This window comes from Muntiacus reevesi, chromosome 7 (genome assembly GCF_963930625.1).
Source record: "Muntiacus reevesi chromosome 7, mMunRee1.1, whole genome shotgun sequence".
Taxonomy (NCBI): Eukaryota; Metazoa; Chordata; class Mammalia; order Artiodactyla; family Cervidae; genus Muntiacus; species Muntiacus reevesi.
This window is the reverse complement of record NC_089255.1, coordinates 727,553-754,790: the sequence shown is the minus strand read 5'-3', so window position 1 is coordinate 754,790 and position 27,238 is coordinate 727,553. Positions and strand designations below refer to the sequence as shown.

At 40.1% G+C, this 27,238-nt stretch overlaps 1 long non-coding RNA gene across 1 annotated transcript in view; it reads left to right on the top strand.

Annotated features, from left to right (window-relative positions):
- Window positions 1-24,928: 24,928 nt before the first annotated feature.
- The window catches only part of LOC136172199 (uncharacterized), a 36,259-nt gene continuing 33,949 nt past the window's right edge, over window positions 24,929-27,238 (top strand). The window contains exon 1 of the long non-coding RNA XR_010663972.1: window positions 24,929-25,035. This is a non-coding gene — a long non-coding RNA (uncharacterized lncRNA). The remainder of the gene's footprint in view (window positions 25,036-27,238) is intronic.

The window sequence follows — 27,238 nt, the reverse complement described above, 5'->3', positions numbered from 1 at the left end:
CAGCTTTCCCAGCATCAGGGTCTTTTCCAGTGAGTCAGCTCTTCACATCAGGTGGCCAAAGTACTATAGCTTCAGCTTCAGTACCAGACCTTTCAATGAATATTCAGGACTGATTTCCTTTAGGACTGATTGGTTGGATATCTTTGCTGTCCAAATGACTCTCAAGAGTCTTCTCGAACACCAAAGTTCAAAAGCATCACATCTTTGACACTCAGCCTTCTTTATTGTCCAACTCTCACATCCAAACATGACTACTGGAAAAATCACAGCTTTGACGAGACAGACTTTCGTCCGCAAAGTAGTGCTTCTGCTTTTTAATTGACCATCTGGGTTGGTCATGGCTTTTCTTCCAAGGAGCAAGCGTCTTTTAATTTCATGGCTGCAGTACCATCTGCAGTGATTTTGGGGCCCAAGAAAAGAAAGTCTGTCACTGTTTCCATTGTTTCCCCATCTACTTGCCATGAAGTGATAGGACTGGATGCTATGATCTTCATTTTTTTGAATGTTGAGGTTTTTTTTTTTTTAATCCATTTATTTTGAATGTTGAGTTTTAAGCCAGTTTTTTTCACTTTCCTCTTTCACCTTCATCAAGAGGCTCTTTAGCTCCTCTTTGCTTTCTGCCATAATGGTAGTGTCATCAGCATATCTGAGGTTATTGATATTCCTCCTGGCAATCTTGATTCCAGCTTGTACTTCATCCAGCCGCCTGACATTTCACATGATGTACTGTGCATATAAGTTAAATAACCAGAGTGACAATCTACAGTCTTGATGTACTCCTTTCTAAATTTGGAACCAGTCCATTGTTCCATGTCTGGTTGTATCTTGCTTCTTGACCTGCATACAGATTTCTCAGGAGGCATGTAAGGTGGTTTGGTATTCCTGTCTCTTAAAACATGGTCCAGGTTGTTGTGATCCACACCTGAAAGCATGTGCATAGTCACTGAAGCAGAAGTAGATGGTTATCTGGAATTCTCTTGCTTTGTCTATGATTCAGTGGATGTTGGCATTTTGATGTCTGTTTCCTCTGCCTTTTCTAAATACAGCTAAAATATCTGGAAGTTTTGGATTCATGTATTGTTGAAGCCTAGCTTGGAGAATTTTGAACATTATTTTGCTGGCATGTGAAATAAGTGCAATTGTGTGGTAGTTTGAACATCTTGGGGATTGCTTTCTTTGGGATGGAATGAAAGTTGACCTTTTCCAGTCCTGTGGCCACTGCTGAGTTTTCCAAATTTGCTGGCATATTGAGTTGAGCACTTGAACAGCCTCATCTTTTAGGATTTGAAATAGATCAGCTGGAATTCCATCACCTCCAGTAGCCTGGTTTGTAGTGATTCTTCCTCAGGCCCACTTGACTTCACACTCCAGGATGTCTGGCTCTAGGTGAGTGATCACACCATTGTGATTATCTGGGTCATTAAGATCTCTTTTGTGTAGTTCTTCTGTATATTCTTGCCATCTACTCTTAATATCTTCTGCTTCTGTTAGATCCATACCGTTTCTGTCCTTTATTGTTCTCCTCTTTGCATGAAATATTCCCTTGGTATCTTTAATTTTCATGAAGAGATCCATAGTCTTTCCCATTCAATGGTTTTCCTCTATTTCTTTGCACTGAACACTGAGGAAGGCTTTCTTATCTCTCCTTGCTGTTCTGAGGAAATCTGCATTCACCGGAGGATATCTTTCTTTTTCTCCTTTGCCTTTCACTTCTCTTCTTTTCTCAGCTATTTGTAAGGCCACCCCAGACAACCATTTTGTCTTTTTGCATTTCTTTTCTTGGATATAGTTCCACCTCCTATATAGTCTTACGAACTTCTGTTCATAGTTCTTCAGGCACTCTCTCTCTCAGATCTAATCCCTTAAATTTATTTGTCACTTTTACTGTAAAATTATAAGGGATTTGATTTAGGTCATACCTGAATGCTCTAGTGGTTTTCCTACTTTCTTCAATTTCGGTCTGAATTTGGCAATAAGGAGTTCATGGTCTGAGCCACAGTCAGCTCCTGGTCTTATTTTTGCTGACTGTATAGAGCTTCTTTATCTTTGGATGGAAAGAATATAATCAATTGGATTTCGGTATTGACCATCTGGTGACCTCCACATATAGATTCATCTCTTGTGTGGTTGGAAGAGGGTGTTTGTTATGACCAGTACATTCTCTTGACAAAACTTTGTTAGCCTGGTTCATTTTATACTCTAAGCCAAACTTGCCTGTTACTCCAGGTATCTCTTGACTTCCTACTTTTGTATTTCAGTTCCCTGTGATGAAAAGGATATCTTTTTTTTTTTTTTTTTTTTTTTTGGTGTTAGTTCTAGAAACTCTTGTAGGTCTTCATAGAACTGTTCAATTTCAGCTTCTTTGGCATTAGTGGTTGGGGCACAGACTTGGATTACTGTGATATTGAATGGTTTGCATTGGAAACAAACAAAGGTCATTCTGTCATTTTTTAGATCACCTCCAAGTACTGCATTTTGGACTCTTTTGTTGACTGTGAGGGCTACTCCGTTTCTACTAAGGGAGTCTTGCCCACAGTACTAGATACAATGGTCATCTGAGTTAATTTCACCCATTCCGGCCCATTTTCGTTTACTGAATCCTAAAATTTCACTGTTCTCTCTTGCCATCTCCTGTTTGACCACTTCCAATTTACCTGGATGTGTGGACCTAACATTCCAGGTTTCTGTTGCAATATTGTTCTTTACAGCATCAGAATTTACTTTCACCACCAGACACATCCACACCTGGCTGTTTCCACTTTGGCTCATCCTCTTTATTCCTTCTGGGGCTATTACTCCGCTCTTCTCCAGTAGCATATTGGGCGCCGAGCAAAATGGGGAGTTCATCTTTCAGTGTCATAGTTTTGGCTTTTCATATTGCTCATGGGGTTCTCAATGGAACAATCCTCAAGTGGCTTTCCGTTCCTTCAGGGACCACCTTTTGTCAGAATTCTTCACCATGACCCGTCCATCTTGGGTGCCCTACACTGCATGGCTAATAGTTTCATTGATTTAGACAAGGCTGTGATTCATGTAATCAGTTTGGTAAGTTTTCTGTGATTGTGCTTTCCATAAAGAGAACTTTACCTCCCCAAACTATATATTTACATTCCAAAAGGGAAGGAAACCTGGAACCTTGGGTGTATACCAGGATATATAAACCTGGAGACACTTGACTTACAGTTCGTCTAGAGACCACTACTTACTTCCCACAAGGGAACTTCCCTTTCTCTACCCTAGGAGAGTTTGTTTGCATAAGGGAGAATCATTTCTCTTCTCAGGAAGGAAGGATGTTAACTGGACAGCATGTGTATTGAATCCCTGATTCTTAATTTCATGGCTTCTCTCCTGTTATGTGACACCCAAACACACCAGCTTGTCCATATATCATCACCCCAGAAGAAGGTAGAAATTGTTGTGTAGTGAACTGACACAAGTATTACTGTCAGTAATAACAATCTGTCTTGATCCAGAAACCTCATGTTTGAATTGATGGTAACATAAACAAATATAGACATTAAATACTTAATCGTCTTTTCCTTCTTTTTCATGAAAATCATGCCATTTTATTTACTACAGGGATAGTGAATAATTTTATTATCATTTCTTTTGTTTTTTTCTGGTATCGTTCTTCAAACACATAGAAAAGGGACATTTGAATCAGGGCAAACTTGAGTGCTCATGGGTTCCAGCTATATGTCAGGTTCCCCCTGGTTACTTTGAGAGCTGAAAAAAATAAATTTCTGCCACTTGTAGTCTGCGTGCCACATCTAGATGAGTGCCAGCACACTGGCTGTAATCTTGGCTATAGAAACTCATCTCGAATCGTATTTATTTTCCCTTGTCTTATGGAAATTTCATAGCTCACGTCTTTGTTGTTATTGTCATTTTTCTTTGTGACACCAGATTCTTGAAGCAATCCATCCAGACCAAATGCTTTCCCATGGACAGAGTTATGTGTGTTCTCAGTCTGCTGTCTCCTGCCACAACTACAGTGCAGCCCTTGTTGATACATCCCTCAAAATGTATTGTACCAGTAGTGGCCACCGCTTTCCCCTTGAGTTTCTTCCTTTCTCCCTTCAGTCATTTCTACTTTGTTTCTTGTGTGTGTGTCCATGTCCATCTGTCTCTCTTTCTTGTGCAGAAAGTCAGAGCATCAAAGATCAGAGGAGAAGCATTAAACTTTAAGACAGGCATAGACAGCATTCTTCCCCCCTCAAGAAACTGACCATCACATGAAAGGATGACTTTCCTGTATTTTAGGAGAAATAGACTGAATGGTTCTAAACGAGGAAGAGAAAGTGAAGAGGAACATGGTAATTTTCCTGCTTTGATTAGTTTTTAAGCATTAGTAGACAAAAAACACAGAGAAGGGATGGGTATGTAACTCTTCAAACATTCTTTTATTCCAGTAAAATTATTCAATGAGTAGTTCCCTTATTTATTCTCTTCAAAACTACTTGACTGGAAGAATTCATACGGACCACCATCCTACCAATGTGGAGCTCCAGGTTCTTAACATCTCAGTGTTTCAAATAATCTAAATGTGGGATATATTTTGGCATGTTGTTTTTCCAACTACTTTGAAGCATAAATATTTCTAGTTGACATTCTACTATGCCTAAAATTAAATGTTAACTGATTTTATGCTCTGTAGGAAGGGTCTTGGAGGGTCTTAAAGAATTTTAATTTGTCACAATTTGTTTTGAAAGAATCCAGAATTGTACTTGAGTTATATCCCAATTTTCCAAGTATTGAATGAAGTATTTTAAAATCAAAATGCAGTCTTATTATTTTAAAATGTGTCCTCATCAAATTAAGAATAGATAATTCAATGATTCTGCTTAGTGTTGGTGGGGAATACGTGTAAGTCTATGGCTGATTCATATCAATGTATGACAAAACCCACTGAAATGTTGTGAAGTAATTAGCCTCCAACTAATACAAAAAAAAATTTTTTTAATTTTTTTGAATGTCTTCAATATTAGAATTGGGGAGGACAATCTGTTAACAAAGAAAAAGAAGTTGTAATTATTTTATAGTAAGCATTTTTTCAGGTATATTTATTAAGTTACTACTCTGAGAAAGGCAGTATGCTAGCTCTTCTGGTATATCAAAATGAATATATAAGTCAAAAGGGAAATATGGGCTTCTCAGATGACTCAGTGGTAAAAAATCTGCCTGCCAATGCAGGAGATTCAGGAGATGCAGATTCGATGCTTGGGTCAGGAATATTCCCTGGAGAAAGGAATGATTATTCCCCTGAGTATTCTTGTCTGGAAAATCCCGTAGACAGAGGAGACTGGTGAGATACAGTCCACGGGGTCACAAAGAGTTGGACTAGACTGAGCACACATGTATGCAAAAGAGAAATATAATCTCAAATTATTTATTGAAAAACTACTTTGTGTGTGTTGTTACTTAATCTTAAGTTTATTTGAAGAAACTAAATATACACAAAGAATTCATATCCATTTAAAGTCACATAGGGGATTCCATGGCAGGATTTTGGCTGCTTTAAAATCAGGTCATGGTGGAGAATTTTGACAAAATGTGGCCCACTGGAGAAGAGAATAGCAAACCACTTCAGTATTCTTGCCTTGAGAACCCCATGAACAGTATGAAAAGGCAAAAAATAGGACACTGAAAGATGAACTCCCCAAGTTGGTAGACGCCCAGTATGCTACTAGAGATCAGTGGAGAAATAACTCCAGAAGAATGAAGAGATGGAGCCACAGCAAAAACAACACCCAGTTGCGAATGTGACTCATGATGGAAGTCAAGTCCGATGCTGTGAAGGGTAATGCTGCATAGGAACCTGGAATGTTAGGTCCACGAATCAAGGCAAATTGGAAGTGGTCAAACAGGAGATGGCAAGAGTGAACACTGACATTTTAGGAATCAGTGAACTAAAACAGACTGGAATGGGGTAATTTAACTCAGATGACAATTATACCTACTACTGTGGGCAAGAATCCCTTAGAAGAAATGGAGTAGCCATCACAGTCAACAAGAAAGTCCAAAATGCAGGACTTGGATGTAATCTCAAAAACAACAAAATGATTTTGTTCCTTTCCAAGGCAAACCATTCAGTATCATGGTAATCCAAGTCTACGCCCTGACCAGTAATGCTGAAGAAGTTGAAGTTAAACAATTCTATGAAAACCTACAAGACTTTCAGGAACTAATACCCAAAAAAGATGTCCTTTTAATTATAGGGGACTGGAGTGCAAAAGTAGGAAGTCAAGAGATATCTAGAGTAACAGACAAGTTCGGCTTGGGTGTACAAAATGAAGCAGGCTAGTGGAGTTTTGTCAAGCGAACACACTGGTCATAACAAACACCCTCTTCCAACAAGACAAGAGGAGAGTCTACACATGGACATCACCAGGTGGTCAAAACTGAAATCAGATTGATTACATTCTTTGCAGCCAGAGATGGAGAAGCTCTTGTTAGCAAAAACAAGACCCGGAGCTTACTGTGGCTCAGATCATGAACTGCTTAATTCCAAATTCAGATTTAAATTAAAGAAAGTAGGGAAAACCTCTAGAACGTTCAGGTAGGACCTAAATCAAATCCCTTAAAATTATACATTGGAAGTGAGAAGTAGATGCAAGGAATTAGATCTAACAGACAAGAGTACCTGAAGAACTATGGATGGAGGTTCTTGACATTGTACAGGAGGCAGGGATCAAGAACTTCCCCAAGGAAAAGAAATGCAAAAAGGCAAAATGGTTGTCTGAGGAGGCCTTACAAATAGCTGTGAAAAGAAGAGATGCAAAAGGCAAAGGAGAAAAGGAAAAATATCCCCATTTGAATGCAGAGTTCCAAAGAATAGCAAGGAGAGATAAGAAAGCCTTCTTCAGTGATCAGTGCAAAGAAATAGAGGAAAACAATTGAATGGGAAAGACTATAGATCTCTTCAAGAAAATGAGAGCTACCAAGGGAATGTTTTGTGCAGAGATGGACACAAGAAAGGACAAAAATTCCATGGACCTACAGACACAGAAGATATTAATAAGAGGTGGCAACAATACACAGAAGAGCTATACAAAAACATCTTCATGACCCAGATAATCAGAATGGTGTGATCACTCACCTAGGGCCAGACATCCTGGGGTGTGATGTGAAGTGGGCCTTAGGAAGCATCATTATGAACAAAGCTAGTGGAGGTGATGGAATTCCAGTTGAGCTATTTCAAATCCTAAAAGATGATGCTGTGAAAGTGTTGCACTCAATATGCCAGCAAGTTTGGAAAACTCAGCAGTGGCCACAGGACTGGAAAAGGTTAGTTTTCATTCCAATCCCACAAAATGCTGACAGCCACCCAATTGCACTCAGCTCATATGCTAGCAAAGAAATGCTCAAAATTCTCCAAGCCAGGCTTTAACACTACATGAACCTTGAACTTCCAGATGTTCCATCTGGATTTATAAAAGGAACAGGAACCAGGGACCAAATTGCCAACATCCGCTGAATCATCGAAAAAACAAGAGTTCCAGAAAAACATCTATTTCTGCTTTACTGACTGCACCAAAGCCTTTGACTATTTGGATCACAACAAACTGTGGAAAACTCTTAAAGAGATGGGAATACCAGACCACCTGACCTGCCTCCTGAGACGTCTCTATGCAGCTCAGGAAGCAACAGTTAGACCTGGACATGGAAAAAAAGACTGGCTCCAAATTGGGAAAGGAGTACATCGAGGCTGTATATAGTCACTCTATTTATTGAACTTATATGCAGAGTACATCATGAGAAACACTGAGCTGGATGAAGCACAAGCTGGAATCAAGATTGCTGGGAGAAATATCAATAACCTCAGATATGCAGACGACACCACACTTATTGCAGAAAGTGAAGAAGAACTAAAGAGCCTCTTGATGAAAGTGTAGAGGAGAGTGAAAATGTTGGTGTAAAACTCAACATTCAGAAAACTAAGATCATGGCATCTGGTTCCATCACTTCATGGCAAATAGTTGGGGAAACAATGGAAACAGTGAGAGACTTTATTTTGGGGGGCTCCAAATTCACTGCAGATGGTGATTGCAGCCATGAAATTAAAAGATGCTTACTCCTTGGAAGAAAAGCTATGACCAACCTAATAAGCATATTAAAAAGCAGAGACATTACTTTGCCAACAAAGGTTCGTCTAGCCAAAGCTATGCTTTTTTCCCATCAGTTCAGTTTAGTTTAATCAGTCGGTTATGTCTGACCTACTCTTTGTGACCCCATGAACTTCAGCGCGCCAGGCCTCCCTGTCCATCACCAACTCCCGGAGTCCACTCAAACCCATGTCCATCGAGTCAGTGATGTCATCCAACCATCTCATCCTCTGTCGCTCCCTTCTCCTGCCCTCAATCTTTCCCAGCATCAGGGTCTTTTCCAATGAGTCAGCTCTTCGCAGACATGTATGGATGTGAAAGTTGGACTATAAAGAAAGCCGAGCACTGAAGAATTGCTGCTTTTGAACTATGGTGTTGGATAAGACTCTTGAGAGTCCCTTGGACTGCAAGGAGATCCAACCAGTCCATCCTGAAGGTAATCAGCCCTGAATAGTCATTGGAAAGACTGATGCTGTAGCTGAAACTCCAATACTTTGGCCATCTGATGCGAAGAACTGACTCATTGGAAAAGACCCTGATGCTGGGAAAGATTGAAGGCAGGAGGAGAAGAGGATGACAGAAGGTGAGATGGTTGGATGCCATCACTGATTCAATGGACATGAGTTTGAGGGAACTCCGGTGGTTGGTGGTGGACAGGGAGGCCTGGTTGCTGCAGTCGGTTGGTTCGCCAAGAGTCAGACATGACTGAGCGACTGCACTGAACTGAACTGACAATTCCTAATGAGGTAATTGTTATGGGAGTAGGAGACCACAGGGACCACAGGCGCCAGTGAAGCCTTTGTATGGAGGAAATAAAATGAATTAGACTTGAATAGGCTGAAAGGGTGGAGACAATCCAAAGAGGGCTGAGACTGATGTGAGAACAGAATTTTAAAAGCTCATTTGGAAACTTGCTGTGAGTAGAGGAATGAAAGTGGGAAATGGGGGACAGATTGACCATGAATGAATGAAAGAGTCTTGCTGGAGTGACTAATGGATAGAGTTTGCTTCCTGATGTTGACTGTTTTTAGAAAGGATGAGCCAAAATTCCAAAGAAAGAAAAATGTGGGCTTGATGCATCTATCTTTTAGGGATCATGGCTGCTGGAAATAATTAATTAAAAGTAAATTTTTATTCAAGCAATTTTGCATTTCAGCTTTTCTTCTATTTTCTACTTTAATATGATGCTGATAAATCCCACCTTCATTTAATTCTTTCTGTAGCAGCTCCCTCTTTCGTGTATTCTTTTAATATTGATTCCGTGAGCCACTCCTAATACCAGTTGAAAGATTTGAAAAGGAATAATTGGCTAAAGGCAGAATTAATGAAAGAGTATATTAAATAATCCCAGAAAGTAGTGATTACAGAGGTTGGAATATCTGGACAGCTTGAAATCCACAAAGATGATTTCAACATTTCATTTTTTACTGTGTGCCAGTTTAAAAAGTCTTCTATAGGTATTTACCTCTAATTTTCGTTAAACATTAAACCTTTTTTTTGTTCTAGATATTCCTTCCTAATCCTTTTTTATATTTCATTCCATTTTCTCCTCAATGCTTTAGTTTCTACTCCATACCTTTTCTAAATTTTCTAAATTGGAAATATTTAGTATTAGCCACTTCTGTAATTTCCTCCTGTTTCCCCTTTGACTTCCTTGTGTATGAAGTTTTTAATTAAGTTTCTTTTTCTCTCATCATTTTCTTTTGTTTGCAATTTTTAAATGTCTATTCCTGGTTATTTTTTCTGAGACAGTAAATTAAGTGAAAGTCTTTCTCTTAAAGGGAAGGCTCTTTATAATCTAAAATACACAAATACATTAGAAAATTATTAATACTGTATACATTCTCTTGATACTAAGAGCATGAGTATTATAGTGAGAAAAATTATACACAGTCATATATTATACTATTATTCTAGCAGATGTATATAGTTTTCATTAGACTGTTCTACCCATATCTTAAGCATTTGGTTCCATGATCCTCAACTGGGGGCAAGACTTGTTGCAAACAAATATCCCCTTTTTAATAAATTAATGCTAAGCCCTCTTTGCTCTTTGGGAATGTAGTTTTGTTCAGAAAGGAAATTGACCTTGTTTATTGCTTTCTTTCTTTTGCTGCCCCGAGTGGATTTTCATGCTTGTGAAAATGAGATACTGGCAGGGGCCAGATTAAAAGGAGGAGGATATTGGGCCCATTTCCTCCTCTGACTCTGCCAAACCAACTGCACTCTTATAAGTAACCGTCCTGCTCTTCCAGGCTTGAGCCTCTCCTGTGCAGAAAATTAAGACAGCATCTGAGGAGGTCTAGGACAAGGACAACCGTCCACCAGGGACCAAGCTAAGATTGGCAGACCAATTTTCACTTGTGAACAATGCCAGAATTCAACCCATACGTCTCCCATGGTGAAGCACTGTAGCATGTCATTAACCCACTGAGCCACTTAGCAGCTTCTCTCTGCTTGCTGTCTTGTGAATTAACATCTCAGCTGCCACCACACAAGACCCCGGGTTGATTTCTTTTAGGAGTGTGGCTGAATGAATAGCAGTTCTCTGTAACAAGTGATCAGGGCATAGCACTTTCAAATTTTCAACTGAAAGCAATAGCAATTTGCCATTCAGTCCTATCTTGTCATCATCATTAGGTTGGGAAATCGCAATCCTAAGGCTCCTTGCAATGTGCTGTCAACCTGATATCTTGTAATTTTAATATGTCTCTGGTTAATAATTAATTACTTTAACTCAGTAGGTGGGATCTGAATTTGGCTTCGAAAAAGAAATCCCTCTGAGCTGAAATATTCTTTGAGACTCCAACATCTTTTGAAGTTCCCCCTCAATCAGCCTCCTTGCCTTCTTATTTAAATGATCTGCCATATAATAAAATCTGCATCAAAAGCTCCAAGCTTAAAATATACAACAAAAAGCTGCTTCTGGGTGAAGAGTTTGGATCTAAATCAAAACGTTTCTGTGTGCTGGCCATTATCACATGCAGTTAACTGCTGGGAAATACTGATGTTCAAAAGATATGGGGGAAAAAGGCATCTGCTTTCTCACGCTGGTGTATATTTGTCGTCTTGATAAAAACGCAAGGCAGCATATGCAGAACTTGTGCGGAAACGCCATTCACAGGTCATTCCTTTGTATTTGAATAATTTCTTTCCAGGTGCTGGAATGAATAGCAGACTCGGGGAGGGTTTGAGCACCTCCCTGTCTTAAGTTCTTCCATGACCATATTTTAGTGTCTCATTCATTTTTTGATCAAAGTAAACCACTTTGTCAGGTCTTCAGAATGAAGGTACTGTCCCTTGACTTTCCTGGATCATAAGCTATAATGTAGAAAGGTTTCTCACATTTTTGTCTGATGAATTACTGAAAATATAGCCAAGGTAAGAACTTACTAACTCTTTCTCTCAGCCCAGATATTTGGTCTACTACATTTAACAAGTGGAAGGATATGTGGGTAAATTAAACGATGCCTACCATAAATCAAGCCTGTGATAAATCTGAGTGATATTTCCACTTGCAGGTTCCAACTGTGCTCTGCATTCCCATAATATTAGGTGCACTGGCTGCTTGCTCTCATATATACCTGCCCAATGTTGAAATTCAGGAACTCTGAGCATTATTTTATTTCTATCAAGAAAAGCTTAAGACTTTTCAAAAGTTATTCTGGAACTATACAAAATCCTTAAAAAGTCTACAGCATGTTGAAAACAGAAAAAAAGTCTATATGTAAATGTCTATGTGATATTATACCCAGAGATGGTCCCAAGGCTTAATCTCATATTCAGTTACAATTAAGTACTAGTGATGTGCTTGAGGATCCACGTTGAGGCGGACAGGCTATGACCAGCCTCTGAAAGTGCAAGTTCATTGGTAAACCAATGGTGTTTGTTATTTAGTAGAAGGTGGAACTATAGCTCATACCCCACAGCCTTCACTCGGACCCTAGGAAACTGCTTGTGATAGACCTGTGGTGAAGTGCATATGGTAACCAGCTGGCAAAAAGAGAATTTCAAAGTCTCAATACATATTTTTTTTCTTAAATTCGTCAATACCTCCCCTCAACCAAGTCTTCTCAAATCTCAAAGACCCTTCAGAGGTAGCCAAATTGTTCTTTTTCTGCAAGAGGCACTTTTATGACTACGTATATTCTTTTTTTTTTTTTATTTTAATAAAGATATATTAAACATTAAAATATCTACATTAAACATTACATTAAAGTATCTTATGAACTCTGGTAAGAAACATGATTCATCATCATCCTAAAAATGCTGACATAAATATGACAATAGTGATGATAAAAAAGATTAAGATGAAATTTCTTCTATAGAATTCCTTTACATATTTGATCTGTTGAGAAAAGATTAGAGATCAATTAGAATTACTCTGAGATTTAATTTATGACAATTTAACATTTTAATATCTTTGAACTTTAATTTTGTGAACAAAGTTTTAATTATACTGTTTGATCAATTTGCATTTATTGAACATCTACTATATAGCAAGTACTATACCAGGCTCCCACAAAAAGCTTAAAAGAAATGACCCCTGAAATCTTAACTCACATTAAAACATCCCACAAAGTAATTGACAAAGGAATAATATGGGGGGAAAAGTTTTCTACAATGGAATATTACTCAGCCATAAAAATAATGAAATAATGCCATTTTCAGTAACATGGACGGACTAGAATTTGTCACACGAAGTGAGGTAAGCCAGACAGACAAAGACAAAAAGTCATGTGATATTGCTTATATGTGGGGTCTAAAAAGAAGTGATACAAATGAACTAACTTACAAAACGGAAGTAGAACCACAGGCATAGACAACAAACTTTTGGTTACCACAGGAGAAAGTCGGGGGATAACTTAGGAGTTTGGGATTAACATATACACACTACTATTTAAAAAAAAATACTGCTAAGCATCTTTTGCAGCACAAATACTGCCAAGATAATAACAAGAGGATATAACACAAGAAAATTAAATGCCTTTTTAAGTGGAAAAATTCAGAGAACTCACAGTAGCATATAAACTCTACACAGGGCTATTATGTTTTCTCCTGCAACGTATAATTTTTACAATGTGTACAAACCCACAAGTGATAGTTTAAGGCAGAGAAGCTGCTTCCAAAGTGAGAATAGTAAACTGAACTGAGATTTACTACTTTGGTAGTCATAATGCTGAGGTTAATGCTGCCTGGGATGAAAGGAGTGTGCTCAGTGAACCTTCCAGGATACCCAGGATGCAACGCGGCTTTTTACAAGAATGTGCACAGTGCCTCTGATGCTAGGAAAAGACAGACTCACACCACGTGCTTTACCTATTGGCGCTGACACATTTACTGTTTTCCCAAGCACTCCATATTTATAAATACAAATGGTTTACAAGAAGACTCTCAATTAAATAAAACATTTCCTATCTGGAAGAGTAAATACTACAAACAATCTGAAGCCTTAACTCAAATGGGGACAAGCAGAGGTTACTTGCTGCAGTAGCAGCTAGAATTCTGGGGAGAGGCTCCAGAGCAAAACAGGAATACATGAAGAAGGCAGGAAATAGTAGGAAGGCAAAGAAAGGGATGTGGAGAGGTACTGAAATTCCATGGATGAGGCTGTACTGTTAGCTCTTCCTACTTCCCTGTTCTCTGACAAAGCCCTGCATGTGATGCAAGGCCCAGCAGAGATTTGGTGCTGCCAGGCTGCTCCAGCCACTGTGGCCTCATCTTTTCTCTGCCATCACTGTGGCCCTCACCCAGATTCCTTTCTTGTCAAACTTGTATCCAATCACCCAAGCCCTGTGAGTCTATGACCTCTTGGTCAAACTGTCTGTTACCCAGGACACAAATAGATTGAGGGTGTCAGATAACATGGTAATTTGGTGAGGGAGAAGACAGTTGGAGCACAGTAATGCCCCTTTCCCCCACCATATGCATCCTTTAAAGTATCAATAAATGTCCTTTATCCATCTATGTTTCTCTGTATCTCCAAGTCACCAGAGGGCAATTGAGTGTGATTCCTATCTTTTAAAAAATTCATTTCCTTTGATCTGTTCATTCTCTCTGGGAAGCTAATGGCTAGAACATTTGAGTCAATTCTCTTTGTCTTGGGGGAAGAGGAGTAACACAAAGCTGGGTGATGATAAAGTGGGCTGTATTGCTCGATGGGCATCACAAAGAATGTCGTGTGCGCTGAAGTTAGAGCTGTGACACTGCATGAAGCAATGGACATCCTGCAACCACATCTTAAATTCAAAACCATTTCTTCTGGAACTGATTAGTACCCAACTAATACATACACATAATAATACTCCCACATGCTTGATGCCTGCTGACTCTCTGAAAAACCTTGTTCACCCGTGTCTCAGCTGCCACCCTCCCCCACCCCTGGAAACTCTCGGGATCACTATGAACACACTGAAGGAGAAGCAGTGGCCTTTCACGAAGCTAGGACACGACCGTGAGAGTAATGGAATGATGCAGGGTTCACCCCAGACACCCAAACCACCACAGCCACTTTATCACACACCCAGACACAAAGATTTGGGTGAATGCTCTCAGTAAAAATTATGAGCTCATACGGTGGAGGTGGGGAGGGGAGGGAAGTTTACCTGTTCAAAAAATATTTTCTGAGAGGTTATTATGGGTCAGGCACTCTATTTTGAGTAAAGCAGCTATTTTACATAGAAATAAACCAATCTTCTTAAGAGGTTCAAGAACTGTTGTGCACGTTGGTTGGCGATTCCTGAAAGCTTTTGTAACATCACATCTTTCTCCTGCTTGTACCCACTTTATCTCTTTCCTTGAATCGGGGAGAGAGAAAGGAGTCAGAGAGGCAGAGACAGACATACAGAAAGGGAATCACCTTTGCATTCAGGGATTTGCTAACGTTTTCAGGTGAGGGCACAAGAACTCAGGAGGTGCACCGCTTCTCCAGCTCTTGTTATCTTCTTGCAAGTTCTGTACATTGGACTGGGCACGTGGATCTAACACGCAAGTCAGTACCCTTGTAACTTTCTATCATGTATGTTTAAAGAAACAAGAGGTCTGAGTAGGAAAACGGCAGGACCGGGCGAGTGCGGCTTGCGGTGGGACCTGAACTTGGGATTTCAGCCCGAAACCTCTGGCCAGGGCTTGCGCGGTTTCAAGACTCGGGACCGGACACCCGCCCCTTGCGCCGCCCACTGCACGCCTCCACTCGGGCCCAGCTCCCGCTCAGCTCCCTGCACACCCAGCCCTGCCTCCGGGGTCCACCTGGAGGCGCCGGAGCTGGCGCTTGATCTCCGGAATCAACCGCTCAGCCTGGGCGGTCCAGATCCCCTGGGCTGCGGCTCCTCCTGGAACCGTAGCTGCTCCCACTAACCTTTGGAAGAGAGAAAAAACTGTTCCAGACCTTTCTGTGTACCTCAAGTGTGGGAGGAAAGGACGTGAGCTTGTGTTAGAAGGTGTAGACATTGGGCTCCTCAAGGAGAAAGACTGATCCGGGAACTCTGAGCCCTGCAGCCCCCACTAGACCCCGGCCGCCGGCAGCCGTCCTTGGGGAAGTGGCCGCCAGGAGGGTCGGTGCGTCGGACCGGTAACATGGCCGAGGCAGCACTGGACGCCGAGCTCGCTATAGGTGCTCTTTCCCAGGATCTGATAGATGATTCATTTTTATACGTAATGTTTTACCCCACTCTATAGCTCCGACTGGTTAATGTTCAACCCCGGGGCTTCGAGGGGCAGCTTGGAGGGAGGCAGCCAGGGAAGACCCATTCAAGGAATTGGCCGCTTGGGAGGAAGGCGAAGAAGCCCCAGAGAGGGTGAGGGGGATGCGGTGTGGCGGGGTCGGGGGGCTCTCCTCCGGCCAGGGCCTCGCTAAGCCGCCTCCCAGAGGGCAGACAAGCAGGCGGATCCGCGGTCAGAGCCCAGCGCGCGTCCCTGGAAGCGCAGCCGGGAGGCCGCGCCCTGGCCGGCCCGACCGCCCACGACGCCGCCGCCCAGGCCCTGAGCGGCGCGTGCAGGGGCGGCGGGCGCTTCGGCCCAGCGGGACTCTGAGGGCAAAGCTGCGGCTCCCGGGCCGCCTGGGTCCGACGCTCGCCCCGGGCGGCAGGCAGGCTAGGCACGCCGCGGGAGGCGGGGTGGGGGTGGGGGGCGGCGGCAGCTGCGGATTAGATTCCGGTTTTGTTGTCGGGAGGGAGCCGAGAAGAGTCCCCGGAGGTGCGTAGGTTGCCCTCTGGGCCGCCGCTTCTCCGGGTGCCTCTGAAAATACCGTCAGGGTCGTGCGAGGCGGCACGTCTGGCCACCGCCCTTCTCCCACGTCGCCGGCCAAAAAAGTGGAACATCAAGATAAAGCAGCTGTTGTGGTCAATAGCAAGTGGTGCCGGAGCCACAGTTCGGGCGGCAGGGAGGCCCAGGGTGATGCCGCCCCCCGGCGCGCGTTCGGGTGGAGCGGCGGCTCCGCGGCTCCCCCGCAGGGCTGGGCCGCGCGGCCCTGCAGAATCCAGGGGTCCAGAAGGCCCGGGCCAGCTGTCCAGGCTGGCACTCCGGGCGCGGGGCGCTTGAGGCAAGCAGGCTCCGGGCTGGGGAGGGGAGCTTCGCGCCGGGAGCTGCAGCCCTGAATTTGCAGACCGGAGTTTTTCGCCCCTGTCGGAGAATCTGACAACCAAGATCCTGCCTCATCAGATAAGAGTGGCTCCTGTGATTTCACGGGTTTTAGGCTGGGGTGGAGGCATTGAGGTTAGGAGAGCCCTGTGAATGAACATCCCCCGGAGGCCCAGCGCCCGCCTAAGAAGGGTTTTATTTTACTTTCTTTTGTTGGATATTATCTTATTTCCTAACAAAGTGACCTGTCCTCTGTCGCCCTGGGCTCTGGCAGTTGGCAAATCCCTTTCTGTGGCGCTGGGGACAGCCGGCAGGGTCTCCACCTCTGCCGTGCCCACATGCAGGGGTGTATCAGTCAGACTCACGGTCCATCCAACACGGGCGGCCGCGTGAAGTGACATTGGAGAAGGCTGTGCCAGTTCATCCGGGAGGACCGAGAAAGACGCCATCAAGTTGCATCTGGGTGCAGTAACCCCACCCAGATATCCGCCCAGAGAAGCAGGGTTGAGTGGGCTGGGTTGTTGATACTAACCAGAACGGAGAAAGGGCCCCCAAACCAGGTTACCATTAGTCGTGGTTCCAAGTCACGTTCCATATGCTGTTCCACCGACTTTTCAGGGACAGCACAAATGACTCCAGGTCTCATCTCCCCAAAGGAACGAAGATAAAGCTTCCTGCCCAGGACTGCCTGCAGGGGGGACTGCGGTAATAAATGTTGACCTGCAGCAAAAATCGATTGAGTGGGACCGAGGTGGTGGCAGTAACGATGGTTGGGGGAGTGGGGGGAGACCCGCGTGGAAGCGGGAGGGGCGAGGGAACCGACTCCGGCAGCTTGGGAACTAGACTTTTCTCACTTGAAGGGAAAAGGAGGTGCAGAAAGGGGCTGAAAGGCGAGCCAGGGTGGGTTGGGAAAGCGAGGTGAGGAGGGTCATTCTCCCTTCTGGGAGTCCTGGGAAAGGCCGACTACGTATATTCTTAAACTGTAATCAGACTGAAGTATTTGGGTTTTTTAATTTTTCTGTGTAAGGTTTAATGTTTGAGGCTATTAATTCATAGCTAGATTTCCAGACAATAAAATATACTATCAATAGGGCAGTGGTGTGTCTCCACTAGGGGCTCAAAATCAAAGCTCAAAGACTTCAGCTAAAAATATGGTTAGGGTGGAGAGGGAGGTGGGAGGGGGGATCGGGATGGGGAATACATGTAACTCCATGGCTGATTCATGTCAATGTATGACAAAACCCACTGCAATGTTGTGAAGTAATTAGCCTCCAACTAATAAAAAAAAAAAAAAAAAAAAAAAAGATACTCCTCATACATCATAAAAAAAAAAAAGATGGTTGGGGGATGAGAGAAGTGATGAACTGGAGCTACCTTATATCAGTCTTTGAAAGCACATTGTTAAATTCTCAGTACTCTCGTGAGCAAGTTGTTGCACAAAGCCATTACTAAAATTGTATAAACTTACAGTTAAATAATCTTAAAAACAAAAGAAATGCATTCTTAAAATTCATCAATTCCTGATTTAACTACAATTTGCTATTATCTGTGCTGCGAAGTTACTTATAGGATTTATAACTATATAGTAAAAATAGAAACAGCAATGTGTGGATTTGCAGGTCTTTCCTGCTCTGACTTCAGTGATTATCACATTGGTGTCTTGTAGTTTGCATGATGTAGGCATTTACATCACAATAGTTGTCAAATGCTAAAATAAGAGCATGATCTATGAGGTTAGCTGCCTAGATCATGGAGCAACAAACTTTTCTGTAAAAGGCCAGATAGTATATATTAACAGCATGTAGAACTTTAAATATATACTTTATAGTTTATATGCAACTAGAGAATAATGACTGACCTTTAGGTTGATAATTATTGAAACACTTTTCTATGTGTATGTGTTTAAATATTCTATAATCAAACAGAAATAAAAGGAATGCAGACTCTAATGCTATAGTACAGTTAGGCTTCTTAAAATTCTCTCATCTTGAGAAAGGATTTTCTTTAACTAGAGACAACTTTTTAAATAATGTTCAAACCAATTTGTTAGGCAGCCATAAAATATATGTCTAGTTCGTTAATTCTACTTTCTTCCAAAAATTTTTATACCTTATCCTCTTTCCTCCTTTCCCATGCTTACTCTCGGGTTAAAACATTTAGAGCAATCAGAACAGATTTTCATTGGCATCTGTCCTCATATTCCCCACCTACTCTTCCTTCCATGTTTCTAAATACAGTTCCTCAACTTGTAGCCTAGATAATCAAACCCCTTATGTCTACTCAGAGACATTTTCCCATCAGTTTTCTCCTTTCTTTCTTATATTATCGTCTTCCCTCTCTTCTTGATTACTCTTGTGCTATTATTTCTCTCATCTTAAACAAGAACTTCTCTTTTTTATATTTTTTAAATCGAAATATAGTTAATTTACAATATTGTGCTAGTTTTAGGTATAGCAAAGTGATTCAATTCTGTATATCCTTCAGATTATTTTGCATTACAGGTCATTACAAGATACTGAATATAGTATCCCCTACTAAGCAAAGTAAGTCAGGACAAAGACAAATATTATATGATAGCACTTTTATGTGGAATCTAAAAAGATAATGCAAATGAATCCGTGTATGAAACAGAAACAGATTCACAGACGTAGAAAACAAATTTATGGTTTGTTTTATGTTTATCAAAGGGGAAAGGGATGGGGGAGTGATCAACCAGGAGTTTGAGAATAACAGATAACAGACTACTGTGCATAAACAAGAACTTCTCTTAACCACACTTCCCCTGCCAGCTGCCATCACATTTCTTTGCTCCCCTTTATACTAAGACTCTTAAAAAGAGATGACTGTATGGGTTTCTCCAACTTCTATTAATATATTACCAGTCTCCACTACTCCACCAAAAAAAAAATGATATTATGGAGCTTACACATAACCTTCATTACAGCTAGATGAGTGGCTGGTTTGGGGTTCTCATGCCATTTAGTCTCACTGTATGACTTGACAGTGTTGATCACACCATCTTCCATGATTAGATGGTCTCATTTAGCTTATAAGTCACCACACAGTTTGCTTTCTCCTGCCACCTCACTCATTATTCTTTTCCCCGTCTCCTTTGCTGGCTTCTCCTTATCTCTTTGATTCTCATTGCTGTGGTCCTGAGTTCAAAATTTGATGTTCTGATTCTTTACTTACATTCACTCCCTTTAAGATCTCATCCAAATACTGGCTTAAATATCACCTACATGCTGACAGTATCCAAATTTATGTCTTTAATAGTCACCCAAATAAGAAAATGATTTAAAAAATAAATCTACATTTCATTGAAAATTTTATTATGTCTTTTCCCAGCAAAATTAAGTTTCTCAGGTAAGAATTTAGTCATTCATTAAAGATTTGGGTGTATTTTCTGTGTACCTAGTGGCTGGAAGTCAGAGAAGGGAGATCAGAAAAAATTTAAATTATTGGGGAAGACATGATTACAGAAAAATTATATGTCTTAGGTATTTGACAAGCAACAGTCTATGTAGGAGAGCCTTACGGTGCCCTTAAAAATAGGAGTGTTAGAGCCTGAATTAGAGAAACAAGGACAAAATGAATCTCTAAAGTCATTTCATCTGTCATCTCTCAATTCCTCTGGAGAAACTTCTGATTGCAATAGTTTTCAATGACTCAAGGGTTAGAAGTTCAAATACTTTTCTTGTAATGTTATGTCACAGTTATAAGTGACATAATCATTCATTTAATTTTAAAACTCTCTTCAAAGTCTTTACATTACATTTTGCTAGAGAGTCTTATTTATCCCATAGTCAACTACTGCAAAAAAATAAAATAATAATAAGATCTCACTGGGAAACATTTTTTCAATCTTAAATAGGTTAGGACTAAATCTGAATACAGGAGTTATTTGATAGTCTAAATGAAGAGTGGAGTTGATTGTTTCAAGGTACTATCTATAATTGAAAATGGAGGCTGATACTAATACTGAAACAATTTTAATAAAAGTTCTAATACTTGTAAATTCTTTAGTGGGATATTTTCCCCTTACCATACATTTGTTATCTCTTTGGGATACTGGTCAGACAAGTTCTAAACAGGATACCCACATTTAACCACGTATCATTAGATCTTATACACTGTAAGAGATTTGTTGGATACCAAGCCACTTAGCAAGCGTGTGGTCAGCCAAGCTGAATCACTGAAGATGCTGTTTGGTAACCGCCGGGCCACTGTGGTCTGGGGACGGTTATTTAGGCTTTGGCTCTCCATTCCTAATCTCCTGGAGAAGTGTTTACCTTCTCTGTTTACACTTCTAGTTCTACACCAAGTTGTGGCTTGCATTTTAGATTTTAGTGTCTTCTGGAAATCGGTTGGTTTATCTTTTTCAAGGTTTGCCTTGAGAGTCTGTGTTTCATTGCCAATTAGATAGGTTTCTTAAACTATAGTCTAAAGGGGAGAAAAAATTTCTAAAAACATTAACCATAATAAATAGGTTTTATAAAAGTTTTAAATTCCACTATAGTTAATCAGTTTGAACAAGACATTTAAGCTCTAAATAGCATTTTAAAGTAAACAGAGCTTCATACAAAGTGACAGTTAGAATTATATTTTCCGCTTCTGAGTGTGAGAAAATTAATGTACCAAAATAGTGCCTACTGTTTAAAGATGTCTTGCTCCAGACATATTTAACAACTGAGATTCGCAGTGGGTAGACCACTGAAGTGTCTCGTCATTAAATTATGCACTGTACATTAGAAACAGATGTACTCCTGGAAGTCTTGCATGACAACATTGTTTTGCAATTTCCCGATTAAGACATTGCTAAAAGTGAAAATGGAACCGAACTAACAGGTCAGGTATCTTACTTTAATCATGGAGGAGAGCGGTTGGCTTTGAGAAGGCCTGGTGCCTTTCCTTGGCAGTTTGATATAAACTCTAAATGCTATTTCTTTACCTTGTTTTCCTCTAAAAGCTAAGGAATTAATGAAATTACTTATTTTAAATATTGCTTGACCTTAAAGTATTTAGATTTTAATAGGCCAATGTCACAACTACTTAATATATTGAGTCACAAAACAAATCTTACAAATCAAGTGGAAAAAAAAAACTGGGAAAAATGTTATAGTCATTCTTTCTAATCCATGGAAAAATAGCTATGTATCTCTCTGGAAATAAATTGTATTGAACAATATATAAAAGAAAGTGAAATTTCACTGAAGCATAGTTATGTGGATGGACTTGGACAAAGTCAAAAGATAAGAATGGAGGGTCGTACTTCTCTGGTGGGTCAGTGGTAAAGAATCCACATGCCAATTCAGGAAACACAGGTTCAGGGTCTGGTCTGGGAAGATCCCACCTGCCAGAGATCAGTTAAGTCCATGAGCCACAACCACTGAGCCTGTGCCCGAGAGCCCTGATGCTGCAACTACTGCATCCTGAGTGTCCAGGGCCCATGTTCTGCAACAAGAGGAGCTACCACAATGAGAACCCTGAACACCGCAATGAGAGAAAAGCCCGTCCAGCAGCGAAGACCCAGCACAGCCATATGTAAATCAATAGTAAGGTGTTCCCAAAATTAAAAAAAAAAGAAGGGTTATTATCTGGCACTAAGAGGTAAAACTGAAAATCACTGACTGGTTCTAGTCTAGGAAGTATTTTTGAAAAGAATAGATGTTAACTATAAAAATCTATCAATTTATATTCCAATGTGTGATATATTTTCCATGGAAATTAATTTAGGAAAAAACTTCAAATTCAGGTCATATATGTGGAAATTCTTTCTTTTAAACTTAACCGTCCTCGAAAGTGTTAGTAATTACAACTTATAAAAGAGTCAGAGTTTGCTGGACAAATAAATTGAGATCAGTTTTGGAAATTTTATTTTATGAAATGTTATACAATGGAGGCTTCTGTTTGAAGTGTCGTAAAATTAACAAACCAAATATTTGACAGAACTGGGGGAAAAAAGGCTTCAAATTGTCTTTATCTGTGGTTGCCATTCTCGAATATGAAACAAGAACAGTAATTTTCCCCTATTTTTTTAAACTGTAGGCCACATATTTTTGACCACCATCTATTTATTCGCATATGTATTTCTTCACTAAAAACGTTTTGTTTCAAAAAGTAAATCTACAGTTGTTCTATATCCACAGTTAATTTTCTTGTGTCCAGATACACACATTTTTATTCCAACAAGATAAACATTCCAATGAGATAAACATTTTCACTAAAAGGTTGCGACACTTCAAAATGGCCACAGATGACTGATTCTTTCTTAGTTACTGCCTCATTGTAAATCTTTGAGCAAGAAAGAATTTCTTCGTACATTTCTCATTCCTTACAAATACAGGTTAGAATAGTGTGACTCTAGGGAAAATAGCCCCAATTCATATTTTTCTAACCTTAATTTTTAAATAATGTCCAATGAAAAAATTACCCATTCAGTTAGTTTTTAGTAAGTTTGTAGTTGTCTCAATTTTTTTGGATGACTGCAATTTCATTAGTTAAAGATACTGTTATATATGTAGTGAGGTTTTACGGGGATGGGAAAAATGCATAATGTTATGAAAGACAGACACATGTTCAAAATGTTGCCATTTGTTTTACATGAATTAGAAAATGATGACACGGCTCTGTTTTGAAATCATCAGTCTTCATGAATTATTTTATAAATAATATAGTTGAAATAAAACCTCAAACTTATTTTTTTACCACATTTCCCCCTGTGATCTTTAAATCCAGGCATATATTTAGGAAAGTTAAATCCTTAAGTTTTAAAGTTATGTATACTTCATGCACCAAAAAGAAATTCGAAGGCTTTTTTTCCCCTCTTTTTTGGCTCCCTAAATCTTTTGAGTAGTTTATGTTTCTTTGTTATAGAGAGGGCTGTAAGTCCTTTTTTTTTTCCTGGTAGAAACTGGGAATTGTGCTTTGCTAAATGTAAACAATATCAAAAACTAAAGTATCTTCTGGATTTGGATTGGATCCCTAAGTCAATGCGATTCAGTAGCTTCTTATATTGGCAAACTATGCTCCCATCTACCAAAGATGAAAAATGGGTCAACAAGTAGCTTAAGGATTTTTGCCAGATATTTACATATGAATCAAAGGTGATGTCTCCTTAAATTGTACTTAATATAGGAAACAGTCTGTTTGATTTCAAACTTAAGTGGTATTTGATGTAGTCATTGCCTGTTCATGATTAAAATCTTACAGAAAGCCCACCAATGATGAGCAATCTAACATTTGCAGTCTCAGTTGTCAACTGTGCCAATTTCATGAAAATCATATTATCATAGTTGGATCCAGGCTAACCACAGAGAGCTCTTTCTCTATCCATAATTACATAATTAGATTATTTTTATCTTAAAGCTTACTTTAAGTAACATTTTCTCTATGGTATATTATTAAAGAATCATGCCTTCTTGAAGTCTCTTTGTAAGCCAAGAAACCCACATGTTACACATTATAGGGGGAAAAAAATAGCTTTCATGTGATTTCTGCCCAGCTTTGAATCAAGGTTCAGGAACTGTATTACAGTCTGCCAGTGACATTTTGGGAATGAAGAGAATACAGTTGCAGAGCAAACTTTACTAAAATAATTGATGAGACAAGATATTGGATGTTAAAAAAATGCTATTACTCTTAGTGCCAAACCTATCTTTCTCAAGAGTTAGACTTGGACATTTGAGATAAGATTTTAAAACTATGTTCTCTATATAGAAAGTGCATCTGCTATCGTAGGCTGAGGGGAGGAGGCAGTCTTGATCTGCAATAAGTCTATTTTGTTTTAATGTTTGGTTATTAATATATACAATATCGTTCATCCTCATTCTCAGTTTTATATAAGCCAAAGAGAGTGTAAATTCATCAATACTACACAAACCAGGCATACAGAGTTTGGTAACTGACTGTGAATTCTGGTAAATTGCTTATATTTCTCTAGAAATCTTGGTTTGCAGATCTCATGCTTGATACGCTAGAAATGTGTGACAAAGATATTGCTCAAGATAAGGACACAAAGCCTAGGGAAATAGAAATATGTGAGATGATAACCCCACTCAACCAAATAGACAATGTTAGTTAAGTAGTGAATGTTTTTATTTCATTTATTTTATTTTCTATAGATTTATAAATGAAAAAAAGATGAGCTTAAGAAAGAAGGCTGCTCTGAATCAAATATGGAAGACTGTCCATTTCAAGTCTTAGCTAAATCTGAGTCTGAAATTGCTTATCAACTTTTTTTTTTAATTACAGAATGCTGCCTTATGCAGATGTGCAGTGAATCCTTGAACAGGAGAGTTATTTGTCCTCCCAGTCTTCCCTGTATCAAAACCCATTGACAACACAACTAAAAGTAAGTTATTAAACTTGTCCTTAATTCTGCCTATAGTGATACAGCTCTTTGAGATTTCTCACAAAGCTTTTCTCCAGGTTGGGATTCTACTCTGAGGAATTATAAACTGGAGTAAATTTCAGTTTCCTATATCTAAAGTTTAAGATCACTGTCGCATCTTTGTTGTATCCTGTGATGCACTGCATCACTGATACATCATTGGATATCTTCCCAACTGTATTAGAAACTCATGGTTTCCTTCTACCTTTAGTAAATTTTCTTTCACTGGCTTTGTTATTTTTCCATGATGCTGAAATTTGAGCATGGATATTTGAGTACACTATAAAGCATCCAGGGCAAATTGGGTTTGGTTATGTCACAACCCACTCCAATGTTTTTGCCTGCAGAATTCTATGGACACAGGAGCCTGCCAGGCTACAGTCCATGGGAACGCAAAGAGTGGGACATGACTGAGCAACTAACACTTTCATTTTTCAACCCAAGAAGGTCTGTGGGTTCATGGTGCAAATTCGCCTATCTCCATTCTAACAATATAGACCTATGTATCGATCATTAAAAAATAGTTCTCATCACTGAACTAAAATTATTAAAGACAATATGTATCCACTTTTAGATAGTTTACTACGCATTAGGGGGAAGTGTTGATTTAATGACACTTCTCCTCAGTTGTCTTGTATATTGTTGTTGTTGTCATTTAATCTCTCAGTTGTGTCCAACTCTTAGCGACCCAATGGACGTTAGCCCACCAGGCTCCTCTCTACATGAGATTTCCCAGACAAGAATACTGGAGTGGGTTGCCATTTCCTTCTCCATGGAACCTTCCTGACCCAGGGATCAAATCTCCATCGCCTGCATTGGCAGGTGGATTCTTTACCACTGAGCCACGAGGAAGCCCTGTTTTGTATATGATAACTGAAAAGGGAGAAAGACAGGACACTGAAAGATGAACTCCCCAGGTTGGTAGGTGCCCAGTATGCTACTGCTGATCGGTGGAGCTATATCTCCAAAAAGAATGAAGGGATGCAGCCAAAGCAAAAACAACACCCAGTTGTGGATGGGACTGGTGATGAAAGAAAGGTCTGAGGCTGTAAGAGCAATATTGTATAGGAACCTGGAATGTTAGGTCCATGAATCAAGGCAAGTTGGAAGTGGTGAAACAGGAGATGGCAAGAGTGAACATCAATACTTCAGGAATCAGTGAGCTAAAATGGACTGGAATGGGTGAATTTAACTCAGGTGACCATTAAATCTACTCCTGTGGGCCAGAATCCCTTAGAAGAGTGATAATCTCTAAGAGCAGAGGCACATGATGTGGTTGTACCAACATTACAGCTTAATGATTGGAAGGACAGCACAGGGATGGGGATCCCAAGTGGAGCCAGGTAATCAGGGTAAAGGAAGCAGAGATAAAAGCTCTGGAAGGCTGAAGTGGAATGAACAGTGAATGTGGGGCAGAATATGAGAGTGGAGGGGGCTGCATAATGAGAAAGTTCTGGAAAATTGCAGAAGGGTCACCTTGAGTCTTTGGTTAAGTACTGATCTACACAAACATTAGGGGAAACTCTGAAATTAGAGAAAGAACCTGGGAAAGGCCAGGAGTGACAAGTTTTTTGAGTTCACATAAGATGGAAGTAATTTCTGTTCTTGAAGTCAAAGTGGAAAGACCTCATGATACATCAGGTCTTAGCAGTGAAAGCAAGTGAAAGTAAGTTAGCCTTAAAATTCTCTGTGTGTGCCTGCTTCATCGCTTCAGTCGTGTCCAACTCTTTGCAACCCTATGGACTGTAGCCTACCAGTCCATGGGATTCTGCAGACAAGAATACTGGAGTGGGTTGCCATGCCCTCCTCCAGGGGATGATCTTCCCAACCCAGGGATCAATCTTAGGTCTCCCCCATTGCAAGCAGTTCTTTACTGCCTGAGCTACCAGGGAAGCCTTTTTAACCTTTTTTAACATGTTTAAAAAGTTAAAAAGAAAGTTTTGAAAAATTAATATGACCCACATGTAACCTAACTGTCTGCCTGGTGAAAATACAGTGCTCTTTAAAGGTATATATAAAAAAAAAAAAGTCCTTTATTGTACAATATGAAATACACAGTGTCCAGCATCTAGTCAAAAATTACTAGGCAATCAAAGGAACAGAAAAATACAGATTTTAATCAGGAGAAATATAATTTGATAGAAATAAATGCAGAAATAGCACA